At 41.9% G+C, this 14,564-nt stretch overlaps 1 protein-coding gene across 3 annotated transcripts in view; it reads right to left on the reverse strand.

Annotated features, from left to right (window-relative positions):
• The window catches only part of BLK (BLK proto-oncogene, Src family tyrosine kinase), a 76,560-nt gene that overhangs the window by 26,376 nt on the left and 35,620 nt on the right, over positions 1–14,564 (reverse strand). The window contains exon 1 of one of the 3 annotated variants that reach the window (XM_017883704.1): positions 820–907. The exons of the other annotated variants lie outside the window; for them this stretch is intronic. The gene's annotated coding sequence lies outside the window, so the exon portion shown is untranslated. Of the gene's footprint in view, positions 1–819; positions 908–14,564 lie in introns of those variants that run through there. 3 annotated transcript variants of the gene reach the window in all.

Below are 14,564 nucleotides of genomic sequence, written 5' to 3' on the forward strand. Positions count from 1 at the left end.
TGAGAAAAGCAAGACCCAAAGAGGTGCATGAGGGAATCCCATATTTGCAAACACCAAATGAAAAGAAACCTCTATTCAGGTGTGTAGATATTTTTGCATATTACACAGAAAGAGGCTGGGGAGGATGAACACCAAGTTGTTTACTGTGGTTATTGTTAGAGGAAGGGAGAGTACAAAACAGAGGTGTGGTGTAAGGCAAAAAAAAAACCCCAAAAAACAAAAAAAACAGCAGACTTAAAAAACTGTGTGTGTGCTAATGCAAAGCAGGGCCCCCCAAAATATTTTCTAAATGGTAAATACTGTTTTATTTTGGAATATAGGACTTCATGTGACTTTGACTTTCTTTCTTGTAATTGTATGTATTTCTTGAATTATTTAATACTAAGCATATATTATCGATACAAGCAGAAAAATAAAAGGAAGATGTGAGTGATTTGCCCGACAACAGAGGGGCATAAGATAAGGCCTGGAGCCAGCGCCAGCCTGCAGTTCTTGACAATGATCTTTAAGTGGCCAGCCAGGGCTGCCTGAACCTCAGGCCTTTCGTGGCCCCTTCAGCCTCCCTGGCTCAACGAAGGGCCCAGCGGTCAGCAGCTCCTAGTATATTCCCCAGACTTGGACTCGTACTTCTGCATCTGCCCAGGTGACCAGCCCTCTTGTCTTTCTTAGTCTGGCCAGCCATATTGCCATTGGCTTTAAGCTTCCTGGCAAACACCTGTGTCCACCGAAACAAAATAATTGAACATTCCTTGTTCAATTTATTGAACAAAGAACCGGACAGAAAGTAAAATTCCTAAGATTAAACGACCCACTACTTACACTTCTATGTCCTTTGACTCCTTAGCAGTGTGTGTGCAGATGATTTTCCATGGCTCTCACGAGTGCCTAAGATCTCTATGGGTCCCCCTACTCCAGTGGCTTTGACTGGAGACCTGGGTTACTCAAGAGGCCATGTGACAACCAGGGCTGTCACTGGTGCTTGGGCTGCACCCAGCAGTTTCAGGTTGGGTGGAGCCAGGAAGTGCAGAAGTCCAGACAGAGGCAAAATGCAGTACACACTGGTCAGGGCTCCAGGTGGCTTTGCTGCATTGTGGGGAGGGTGTGAGTCTGTGTATGTTTGTGAGAGTGGGAGAGGAAGCATGCACACTTATGTGCACTTGTGTGTGTGTGTGTGAGAGAGAGTATGCGTGTGAATACACACGTGTATGTGCTTGAATATGTGTGTGTATATATGTGTGTGTGTGTCTATGTGTACACTTGTATAAGCATGTGTGAGAGAGCATCCATGTGCATGGTGTGCATGTGTGTCTAGTCAGGGGAGTTAGCAAGAGGAGGGGAAGTGGGGAAGGGGAGTTGTTTGTTTATTTGAAACCAGTTAGGCCCTCTATGCAGACTTTCACCGGAGCAGGGCTGTCAATGTTTGCCTGGGGAGATGCTCAAAGCCTGAAACACAGCTTCAGTCAAACAGAGGGTATGGTGGAGACAACAACTAAAAACCAAAATACCATGCCAGCTGCCCATGTGAGGTCCCATGTGGAGCATCTCGCCAACATCCAGGATTCCAAGTCCTCCCGGTACAAACCACCAGTGCTATACCCATCTTGTAAATGAAGAAACTACAATGATTGGCCTAAGGCTCTGAATTAAAGAAGGGGCCAAAAAATTTGAGTTGAAATTCATGTTTTGTGTCTCAACTCAGGACACCACCACTGAAATGAGGCTTCCTCACCTTTGCCCCAATACTGACCTCTCTACATGTGAACCTGAAACACCCGATAATGGCTCTTAGCTCCTAGGTTCTTCTGTTCATTCAGCCACAAACATTCAGTTGCTGTCAACCATGATCTAGGTCAGGCACAGCAGAAGGTATGGGCTTGAAACAAGGATGGTGCCCTCTCTCACAGGAAAATAAGGAGGAAAGGCACGCACCCGATTCCATCAGTTCAGAGTGGGCACGATTCTGTACCAAAGGGGCGCCTGGGTAAAGTGTTTTGTGAGCTCAGCAAAAAGAAATTACTTCCACCTGGGAGAAAATGCTAGCCAGACCTGAGAAGGATGGCTATAATAGATTTGGTTAGATTAAAACTATTTTTTATAAAACATTTCAAAATATACTAAAGTCAAGAATATTGGCCAGGCACAGTGGCTCACGCCTGTAATCCCAGCACTCGGGAGGTTGAGGTGGGAGATCATTTGAGGTCAGGGGTTCAAGATCAACCTGGCCAACATGTTGAAACCCCATCTCTACCACAAATACAAAAATTAGCCAGGCATGGTGGCATGCGTCTATAATCCCAGGTACTTGGGAGGTTGAGGTGGGAGAATCGCTTGAACCCAGGAGGTGGAGGTTGCAGTGAACTGAGATCCTGCCACTGCACTCCAACCTAGGTGACAGAGGGAGACTCTGTCTCAAAAAAAACTCTTCTACACTCATCACCCAGATTCAATAATTATCTTTAAAATAGTTTTCTGGGTTGAAGTATTTTATATCGTATCATTTTGTTTCCTCTAAATGAATGAAACTTGGAAACAACATGAAATCAATGTAGTGAAGAAGTCATTTCACCACCCCATATTTTGCATTTGTTTCTAAAGCCTGGAGAATTTGCTCACATAACGCCAATGTTATTTCATCACATCTAACAAACTAGCAGTATTTCCATGGTATCATCTAACCATTTAGCCATTCAACCCAATTCATAATCAAATTTTAACAATTGTCTTAAAAATAGCTTCTTGCTTAGTTTGTCCTACTCAGGATTCAAACAAGGTTCATACATAACTCAACCTCTTAGGTTTCCTTTAAACAGGAGTCCCTTCTGCTCTGACTTTGGTTGGTTTCAAGCCGTTGATTTGTAAAGGCCAGTCCTATAGAATGTTCTCCATTTTGGATTTTGCGTCTTTGTGATGGTTCATCACTTGTTCTTCCCTCTCGTATTTCTTATACATAGAGTTACCTCTGTAGGCTCCATTAGATTCAAGCTCATCCCCTCTTGGTAGAGATGCTGTCGAGGGGGTGATCTGTGCTCCATGTTGCAACCTACCAGGAGGCTCACAGTGTCTACCTGCACCATTTTAGTGATGCTAAGATAGGTTCAGGCTCAGGCGTCCCTATTCCTCCATTGACAAGTTCCTCACGAACATTTAAAAGTCCCATTAGGGGTTACAAAATAGTTGTGCTCTGATTCCATCACTCCTTCCACATTTGTTAGTTGGGAGTTGAAAGAGCAAAGGATGAGAAACTGGGAACACCAGAAAAAAAATAACAGGCATACTCCCACCAGGGTTGGGTAGTATTTGAGAAATAGGTGTTTTACCAAAGACATGAAGATAGAAAACACGTTCAGAAAACAAAGCTTTTCCATTGCTGGGCTGTAGAGCGTGTGCTACAATCATTCATCGCTAATGCCTTGTGCAATATCTTTCTTTCTTTCTTTCTTTCTTTCTTTCTTTCTTTCTTTCTTTCTTTCTTTCTTTCTTTCTTTCTTTCTTTCTTTCTTTCTTTCTTTCTTTCTTTCTTTCATTCTTTCTTTCTTTCTTTCTTTCTTTCTTTCTCTCTCTCTCTCTCTCTTTCTTTTTTCTTTCTTTCTCTCTCTCTCTCTCTCTCTCTTTCTTTCTTTCTTTCTCTCTCTCCCTCTTTCTCTCTTTCTTTTTCTTTTTCGGATCTGTCTCTGTCACCCAGGTTGGAGTGCAGTGGTGTGATCATGGCTCACTGCAGCCTTGAACTCTGGGTTCAAGTGACCCTCCCACCTCAACCTCCCGAGTAGCTAGGACCACAGGCATTCACCACCATGCCTGGCTAATTTTTTAAACAATTTTGTGTAGAAATGAGGTTTCATCATGTTGCCCAGGCTGGTCTCAAACGCCTGGACTCAAGCAGTCCTCCTGCTTCAGCCTCCCGAAGTGCTGGGATGGATACAGGCATGAGCCGCTGCAACTGGCCTCCTTTTGCAATACTTTTAAAGGCCAGCAGAATCTTTTCCCAGCACTAGCACAGAGCCTGATGGTGAGATGCTGCTCTGTAACACCTGGCTGGGTGTGTAAGGGCCTTGGGCACGTGTGGCCCCTGCAAAGGGGTGACCTAGCAATGCCAACCTGTGACTTTTAGGTACTTCAGCACACTTAGGAGGAGAAATTATGTGGCCATTTCAATTTTTTAAAGGGAAAAGATCTTTTGTGGAAATTCACCTCCCCCCATTGTGGTAAAGCTGATAGAAAAAATTTTCAGGTGGTGAAAAGTTTGAGGGTGCTGAGCAGACCTTCAGGAAGGAAGGAAGGAAGAAGGCATTTTTATAAAGCTGTGTTAAGTCAAAGACAGACCCTTGTTTATCGAGTCACCTACATTTGATTCTGCTAACAGAGAAGCTTGAAATTCATTAGGTAATTCTGGGGACAGATAAAATTCCTTTATGTGAGTAAATTTTTTGGGGGAACACCATGTACATTTAAGTTTAAAAACCCTCACAGCAGCGATTATTAAAACATGTTAGCGATATGCCAAAATGTTAATCCAACTACAGTTGTGTCTTGTATTGATGAGACTATGGGCCTTAATCTATTTTTCAATTTTTAACTTTCTGCATTGTTTGCATTTTAAAAAATTAAATGAGAAATCAAATCATGGGTCATTACTTCCTAATGGAGTCAGTTATGATTCTTTGGCACAATAGTTCTGAAACCTCAGTTTGCATTTTAACCAGCGGGGGAGTTTGCAGACTCCCAGCCCCAGCTCCAGCAGTGCTGGTATCTCCATTTTAAAAAAATGCCCCCAATGAGGCTGATGCAGGCAGGTCATGAACCCACTTCATGGAGACCCTTTCTTCAACTGGCCGAACTTCTGGAGCACGACTTGTGACAAGGATTGAAAGGCAGGTCTGCCAACACGGGGCATTCCCTCGTTTGAGTCTCCCATAAATAACGTCCGCAGTTTTACTGTCAGTGATGCTCTTGTCTCTCCATGAAATGAATTATTTCTGTCCTCTATACAAACATTTCTTACATATTAGTATATTTCTGCATAGCTTTTTGACAGAGGGAAGTAACTTCCCTTTTTATAATAACTCACACCTCTGTGGTACTTTCCAGCCTGCAAAGCATTTTCCCACATGAACCTCACAAGGACCCTGTAAGCTAGACAGACCCTCCCCCACCCCATCCCCATCCTCCTCCTCCTCTTCTGGCAGACAGGCAAAAACTGAAGCACAGAACAGAGATTTGAGCCACATCTCTGACTTCAAAACCTTGATCTTGCCCACGGAGATTCACACGTATCTCACCCAGATGCACATCTGGTCACGACTTGAACCTCTCTTAAAAGGCTCTGGCCATCATTCAATCCTTTGGAGCTATTTCTCCAATGTTTCCTTGGCAGAATCCAGAGATGGAGTGTGTAAGAAGGGAGCGTGCACAGAGAAGCACCTCCATCGGGTCTGAGGGTGCAGGAGAACATTTGGACTGAATGGTTCTCTTTTATGCTTTCAAACACAAGATTGGAAAATGTTAAAGAAAGAAAAAGAAAAGAAAAAGATCTCAGGCCTTTAACATGCTTGGGTCGATTGTAATTACTGAGTGGATCTAGAGACACAGATGTCCTGCTAGAGAGGCAGAGATTTGAAATTAACTCATAAAACTGTTGCAGGATTTGTCTCTCACACGAAAACATGAATACTAACGATGCTGGCACAGTGCCTAGTACGCCTTCCGACTCAAGGCTGGGCATTATACTAGGGCATTATACTACAGGTTTTTCATGTATTATACGTAGTCCTGACAGCAGACATACCCCTTCCCATTTTACAGATGAAGAAACTCAGGCTCCTTGAGGATTAAGGACTTGCTCAAGGTACAGTAAGACACAGAACTCTTATTCAAAAAGCAATTTTATCCACAGGTAACTTAACAGTGTGCCACATCCAAGTCTGACACTCCCTAAAGAAACACGATAATATTCAGCACTCACAAATCATATTCAGCACTCACAGTGCCTGTCATCCAGTAACAATTGCCGGGCATGCAAAGAAACAGGAAAGCATGACTCTCAACTAGGGGAAAAGTTAATTGATAGGAACATAAGCAGAAATTCCACATATTTTGTAATTAGTAGCCTAGAGCCTTAAAACAGAAATGACAAAGTATATAAACTGGTTCAAATATATGACTGAAAGCAATAAGACAATGAAGAGAAAAAATGAAGACATAAAAAAATTAAATGGATCTGCTTAAAATACAAAAAAAAAAAAAAAAAAAAAATTAAATGGACTTTTAAAAAAACAAAAAAAAAAAAAAAAAAAATACAATAACTGAAATTAAGAAAAAAGAGAGGCCAGAAGTGGCGGCTCACGCCTGTAATCCCAGCACTTTGGGAGGCTGAGGTGGGAGGATCATTTGAGCTTAGGAGTTCGAGACCAGCCTGGCCAACATGGTGAAACCCTGTCTCTACTAAAAATAGAAAAAAAAGAAAAAAATTAGCTGGGCATGGTGGTGCGTGCCTATAATCCCAGCTACTCGGGAGCCTGAGGCAGGAGAATTGCTTAAGCCTAGGTTGCATTAAGCCAAGATCACACCACTGCACTCGAGCCTGTGCAAGAGTGAGATTTCTAAAATAAATAAATAAATAAATAAAGATTAAAATTTTTATAAAAGGGAAAAAAAAAAAAAAAAAAAAAAAAAAAAAAAAAAAAAAACCATGGCCAGGTACAATGGCTCATGCCTGTAATTCCAGCACTTTGGGAGGCTGAAGTAGGCGGATTACTTGAGGTCAGGAGTTTGAGACCAGTCTGGCCAACATGGTGAAACCCCATCTGTACTAAAAATGCAAAAATTAACTGGGTGTGGAGGCAGGCGCCTGTAATCCCAGCTACTTGGGAGGCTGAAACCGGAGAATTGCTTGAACTCGGGAGGCTGTGGTTGCAGTGAGCCGAGATGGTGCCACTGTACTCCAGCCTGGGCAACAGGGTGAGACTCTGTCTCAAAACCAAACAAACAAACAAATAAACAAAACTCTAGATGGGTTGAATAGTACATTAGGTGCTGAGAAGGAAGGTCAGTGGGCTTGGAGACAATGCAATTGAAACTACCCACAGTGAAGCACAAGGAGAAAAAGGTGAACGGCAACAACAGAGCATCAGCGACTGGGGAGAAATTAGCACACAGTCCGAAAACATGTCACTGGGCTACCAGAAAGGCTATGAAACTTAAAGAAACCAAAAACGGAAATTCCAAATTTGATAGAAACCATAGACCTGGAGACTCAAGAATATCAACCCCAAGTATGAAGAAAACCATACCAAGGTATATTATAATAGTATTGTTGAAAACCAATGATAAATAAAAACAATCTTAAAAGCTGCTTTAAAGAGGTACATTGTATTTTTAGAAGAAAACATAGGAGGAAATCTTTGTGACCTTGGTGTCACAAAGGATATAAAGAATATGAGTCACAAGAATACAAATATGGTCTTCTACTCCCTTACAAGGGATTATTCCCTTAGAAGATCATAAAATATAAAAGAAAAATTGATAAATTAGACTTTTCAAAATTAAGAACTTCTGCATTTTAAAAACACCATTAAGAAAAGAAATAGTTAAACCAGAGACTGGTAGGACATTTTTGAAAAACATGTATCTGATATGAGAATACATAATTAACTTTTAAACTCTATACAAGAAGCCAAAAATTCAATTTAACAAACAGTTGAACAAAGAAGACAGCTGAACGGCGAACAAACCCACGAACAGGTGTTTGGTATCGTCAGTCATTAGGGAAATGGTAACTAAAACCACAGTGAAATGCCACCACACAACCACCCAGATGCTAAAATTAGATGACCGATCATATCAAATGTTGGCAAGGATATGGAGAAACTGTAATGCTCACATGACGCTGATGGTAAGGTGAAATGAAACAACAACTTTAGGAAACAATTTGGGGGCTTCTTATCCTGTGACCCAGAGATTTCATTTCTTGTTGCTTATCAAAGAGAAATGAAAACATATGACCACAGAAAGACTTGACATACATGTTCTTAGCATTGTTACTCATATTAATTAGTTCCCAGCTGGAAATAACCAAAATGTTCAGTAACTGGAATAATCTTTTTGACATTTTGCTTAAAATGTTGCTAATTCTTTTTTTTTTTCAGAGTCAAGAAAACTTCTATTGAGCTATTTACAACTTTTAACAATTGAGCAAAATATACTCCTGTAAACAAAATTTAGAGCATATTTCTTTCTCTCTACCTGCCTTCTCCAGAATTTGGAAACTATTTGCGAGTATTTTTAACATATGGCCGTATAGTTATTTGAGTAAGTTCAGTAGGAATCAGTTTTCTTTTGTAGCAAGACACAGTTGGAGACACTGGTTATTTTACCAAAGCTTTGACTGAAACGACATGTTTTCAGATTGCTTTAAGAAATAGAGGCTGACCTATAGAGCTGATGAAAGCCCCTTGGAGAAATTGGCCTCATACCTTGTCCTGTGCAGGATTCCTGACTTGTGGCAAATAAAGAATGTCACTTTCTGACAGGCCCAGGAACTCCAAGCTATGTTGGGACCTCAAAAAGAAAGGAATTCACCCAATTCATACAAGCATCTACAGGCACAAATAAATCCTTGGCTGGGCTCAAGAGACTTTTAAAAGGTCTCATCTGAGATTCCTTATGAAAAAAATTCCAGCAAAGCCAGTTAGAAAAGAAAAGCCTCTATGGCCAATAATTATTCTTGCTGCACTTTATGTAAATAATTAGGCAATGTATAATAAGGCAAACTTATTTTGCAAATACGTTGGTCTTGTCTTTAGTAAAATAAACTGGAGAGAGAAAATTACGTTGCAAAACAGCTATAGCACATCTGTTATTAGATTCCAGCCTCATCCATTGTTTCTGAGCCTCTGCTGATGACCCTACCTTTGACTGGTTTTTGGAGTCATTCACCTGGATTCCTTGACTCTTCATGTCAGTTCTACAGGGACTCCCGAAGCTAGGACTTTTGAAACTGCCACTGCAAAATTGTAACTGAGACAGGGAAAGAGATCTGACCTAACCAATTCTGTCTTGCTTCTAACCTGCAAGCTGCCCTTGTTCATTCCTGGGCACAGGCTGAACTAACTTTGGGAAGAACTTAGTTTATAGTTTGTAGCTAAAAACGAAGACAGTAACAGCCCATTCCCAGAAGAACCCTCTTTCTTTCCTGGGAAGTAGACTGACTTTGTAGGACTAACAAATTAGCCATAGGATTAGAAATTATGATTTAGGAGTCATGCAGCTGGAGGCTACAAGATTCTGATCCCCCGCCCCCTGGACTGCTCCTAAAATCAGTGCTTGAGATACTTTGCAGACCCTGCACTTGATGGATCAGCTGGCATCACCCAGATCAAGAAACTGGCTCATCTGATCTGTGGCCCCCACCCAGGAATTGACTCAGCACAGGAAGACAGCTTTGATCCCCTGTGATTTCATCTCTGACCCAACCAATCAGCACTCCCGACTCACTGACTTCCTCCACCCACCAAATTATTCTTAAAAACTCTGATCCCTGAATACTCGAGGAGGCTGATTTGAGTAATAATAAATCTCCGCTCTTCCACACAGCTGGCTCTGCATAAATTACTCTTTCTCTATTGCAATTCCCCTGTTTTGACAAATTGGCTCTGTCTAGGCAGTGGGCAAGGTGAACCCATTGGGCAATTTACACTTTCACTCCTTATGTTAGGGCTAATTATTATTATTATTTTAAATTCTAAGTTACAGGATACATGTGCAGAATGTGCAGGTTTGTTACATAGGTAAACGTGTGCCATGGTGGTTTGCTGCACCTGTCAACTCATCACCTAAGTATTAAGTCCAGCATGCATTAGCTATTCTTCTTGATGCTCTGCTTCCCACTCCCCAGCAGGCCCCGTGTGTGTTATTCCCCTCCGTGCGTCCATGTGTTCTCATTGTTCAGCTCCCACTTGTAGGTGAGAACGTACAGTGTTTGGTTTTCTATTCCTGCGTTAGTTTGCTGAGGATAATGGCTTCTACCTCCATCCACTTCCCTGCAAAGGACATAATCTCGTTCCTTTTTATGGCTCATTATTTTTCTTCATTTAAGTGCTGTACTAAAGCTGTGGATAAGAGCACCAATGTTTTCGTTATACACATCTTAGACCCCAACCAGTTGCATGTGAATACATACAGGCAACTGCAAGACGCTTCTACTCCTTTTACCCTGGAGGCAACCCCTCCCCCAAATATGCCCCTGTCAGCAGGAAGAAGTTAGAGCAGCCATTAGCCTTTTCCCATCTCCATAGCTAACACCTCAGGACTGAGGGGTGCTGCAGCCCAAGTGTGTGTGAGGGGGATTGAAACTACCTTTGCAAAATTATGACAGTAAGAGAAATCTGACATGGCTGACTCCACCTTGCTTCTGACCTCCAAGCTCTCCTTGGTCATTCCTGGGCACAGACCAAAGTAACTTTGGAAGAAATTTAGTTTATAGTTTAACTCAAAAGCAAGGATGATCATCAGGTGTGGTGGCTCACGCCTGTAATTCCAGCACTTCGGGAGGTTAAGGTGGGCAGATCACTCGAGCTCAGGAGTTCAAGACCAGCCTGGACAACACAGCAAAACTCCATCTCTACAAAAAATACAAAAATTAGCTGGGCGTGGTGGCACGTTTATAGTGGCAGCTACTTGGGAGGCTGAGGTGGGAGGATCACCTGAGCCTGGGAGGCAGAGATTGCAGTGAGCTGAGATCATGCCATTGAACTTCAGCCTGGGTGACAGAGTGAGACTCTGTCTCAAAGAAAAAGCAAGGGTGATAATAGTCCCTCCCTAAAACTAACCCCTCCTTGCTCAGGGACCAAAAATCACCCTTGTAAGACTAATGAAAGGCCACAAGAATAGGATTATGGGGGGACCTGAATTCTGCTAAAACGTAGGCATAGTTTCTATAATCCCTTACTGCTCAGGAGTCATGTGACCAGGGGTCACAAGATTTCTGACTTCCCCAATTGCTCCTGTAGATAACATTGTAGAACCTAAGATTGGTCTTTTGAGAGTTTTTTTTTTAACACCCAGACTTGTGCATACTGGTAACCAATGGACCCCACCCAAACTCGTAACTCGTGATTCAACTGGTCCTCTGGCCCCACCCAAAGGAGGACTCACTCACGAGGGCCATTTTTCACACGACTGTGATTTCATTTACAAGCCATCAGCAACATCCATTCTCTATTCCCCTGCCCACCAAATTGTTCATACAAGTCCTGACCTTCACACCTTTGGAGAGACTAATTTGAGTGACAACTCCAGTTCTCCTGTGTGGGGCTAGGCTTGTGTCAGTAAAACTCCTTCTCTACTGCAGAAAAAAAAAAAGAAAGAAAGAGAGAAAGGAAAATTCTAGATAAGGCAAAGCTGTGGTTCTAGAAAGTAGATCAGTGGTTGGAGGTAGCATAAGGAGTGTGAACGGAAGGGGCTAAAGGAAACTTATTGGGGTGTTGAAAATGTTCTCCATTTTGATTGTAGTGGAGTTTATACAAGTGTATATATTTGCAAAAATGCATAATTGGGCCCCAAATGGGTGAATTTTGTGGAAAGTTATTTCACCCCTTAGAGGTGACTTTTAAAAGAGCATTTGCAAGCCGTTGAAGGGTATTGAGTTTTGTATAGGCTTTGGTGTGTTGAGTTTTGCAACCTGGTAGAAAAAGCTTATTCCTGTCTAGACATCCACATTAAGCCTTAAGAACAATGAAAGACCCCTTGCAAGCATGTACAGAGGAGAATAAATGATACTCGAATGTCCTCTAGCAAAACTACAAATAAGAATAACATGAGTTACAGGAAATAAGGTTAGCTGAGTGTGACCCCCAAGCACATAAAAGAAAATAAGAGGCTTCACAAAACGTTGATATTTGGGAACTTCTCCTTCAAATGGCAAATTTTAATGACATAGTATCGGATGGCCTTCTCTATGTATCCAATTATCCTACTTGATTCTGCAGAACAATATTTACATAGTTAAATTATTGTAATGCCTGATTTTCAACTGAAAAAGTTTTGAGTACTAACCTACTGATAAAACACAGTAAAATTACATAAGCACTGAACACAACAGAATATAATTCCTTTTTTTCTTTTTTCTTTTTTTTTTTTTTTGTGAGACAGGATATTGCTCTGTCACCCAGGCTGTAGTGCAATGGCACAATCTCAGCTCACTGCAACCTCCACCTCCCGGGTTCACGTGATCCTCCTGCCTCAGCCTCCCAAGTAGCTGGGACTACAGGCATGTGCCACCACGCCCAGCTAATTTTTGTATTTTTATTAGAGACGGGGTTTCATCACGTTGGCCAGGCTGGTCTCAAACTCCTGACTTCAGGTGATCCACCTGCCTTGGCCTCCCAAAGTGCTGGGATTACAGGTGTGAGCCACCATGTCTGGCCAGAATATAAATATGATAAGCCTTAATATGTAAAAATAATAATATAACAAAAAAGTAGGATGTGAATTTGAAAGCAGTGTTGGTGGGCAGGTGTCAACTTTAGATACTGCCTAAAGCTAATGAATTGAGACATAAACATTTGAATATATTATTTAAAGTCATAAAACCAATCACTAGAAGGGTACAAAACAGCTGATAAAAATCTAGAAATGGAGAGGGGCGTGTGCAGGTGAAAGCCAGGTAAGAAAAGAGATGGCATGATGAAGTGCGTTCTGCATCTGTCAGTGTATTTAGCTCAGAGATATTGGCGTTAGTATTTCTTGAAATTGTAACTGTAATGAAAAGGATGTTTAAAAACAAAAGCTGCGGCTGGGTGTGGTGGCTCACCCCTGTAATCCCAGCACTTTGGGAGGCCAAGGTGGGGAGATCATCTGAGGACAGGAGTTTGAGACCAGCCTGGGCAACATGGTGAAACCCTGTCTCTAACAAAAACACGGTGAAACCCTGTCTCCGCTAAAAATACAAAAACCAGCCAGGCGTGGTGGTGGGTGCCTGTAATTCCAGCTACTTGGGAGGCTAAGGCAGGAGAACCACTTGAACCAGGGAGCCAAAGGTTACAGTAAGCCGAGATCATGCCACTGCACTCCAGCCTGGGCGACAGAATGAGACTCTGTCTCAGAAATAAAACAAACAAACCCACAAAAGCTGCTGCATCGCTTGCATCTGAGGAGGGCACACCAGTGGTGGCAGGGAAGGCTAACTTTTGAGTTTTCAGTTTATACCTTTTCTGACTGTTCAAATTTTTGAAAATAATATTCATGGATAACTTGTATAATAATAAAATCTAGTTAAGCAAATGAATAGATAGGTAAATGAGTTAGTAAAAGGAGAAAAGAGATCTGAACTGGCAACGTGAAATGCCCAGGATATATTACTGTTACGTGAAAGAGTAAATTGCAGAATGTTTTGTATGATATAATCCTGGTTGTGTGAAATTTTAAAAAAGGAGTCTATTAACACATTTGCAGATGAAAAGAAAACGCTTGGGCATTTTTGGTAAAAGTCAAACTGCTAACAGTGAGACTTCTGGGGACCGAAATTCACAAAGGGATGAGAGGACTTTACATTTTGCTTTAAGTACCTCTGAAGGATTTGGATTAAACACAAAGTAACAAACTCATGTTGTCTAAATACCTTTTCAAAATGTGATGTTAAAAACAGACAAGCAATTACTTAAAGTAAATACCTCTGCATGCCACTGAGCAACATTAGAAAAGGCAAGGATCAGGACAAAAGAGGTGACAGAACCCTCCTTTCAGCGCCCAATCCATGCAGGGAGGGCTGAGCCCTTTAGGAATCGCATTAAATATGCTTTTCCCTTCACACAATCAGTTTGCTTTTGATATAGGAAATTCAGAAAATAGAGGGAAAGATACAGATTAACTCCAGCACCATCATCCAGAGAGAGCCACTCTGAACATTCTTGATATGCAATTTTCCATGGCCTTTTCTTTTTCTTTTTCTTTTTTTTTGTAAAAAAGCAAAACGGGATCATTATCTACATCCTGTTTTGTGACCTGCTTTTAGCAGAGCATATCACGGTCATCTTTTTCGTTCCCTGTTTTGTTTGCAGCAACCTGTGAGGGGCTGCTAGCATCCGATCGTGAGGTTTAATGAACTGTTGTCATTTTCCCCACTTCGTTTGCCGCACACCCCAGCTGTTTCCATTTTCTCAAGATCATAAACATGCTGCAAAAATGTCCTTTGCTCACTCCCTTTCTCTTTCCTCATATCTTTCCTTAATTTTTGTTGAGGTTAAAAATCCCAGGGCCGGGCACGGTGGCTCACGCCTGTAATCCCAGCACTTTGGGAGGTCGAGGTGGGTGGGGCACAAGGTCAGGAGTTAGAGACCAGCCTGGCCAATATGGTAAAATCCCCGTGTCTACTAAAAATACAAAAAAGTTAGCCGGGCTTGGCGGCACATGCCTGTAATCCCAGCTAATCGCGAGGCTGAGGCAGGAGAATTGCTTGAACCTGGGAGGCGGAGCTTGCAGTGAGCCGAGATCAAGACACTGCACTCCAGCCTGGGTGACAGAGCAAGACTCTGTCTCAAAAAAAAAAAAAAAAAAAAAAAAAAAAAAAAAAA

Source organism: Rhinopithecus bieti, unplaced genomic scaffold (genome assembly GCF_001698545.2).
Source record: "Rhinopithecus bieti isolate Rb0 unplaced genomic scaffold, ASM169854v2 scaffold_13857, whole genome shotgun sequence".
Taxonomy (NCBI): domain Eukaryota; kingdom Metazoa; phylum Chordata; class Mammalia; order Primates; family Cercopithecidae; genus Rhinopithecus; species Rhinopithecus bieti.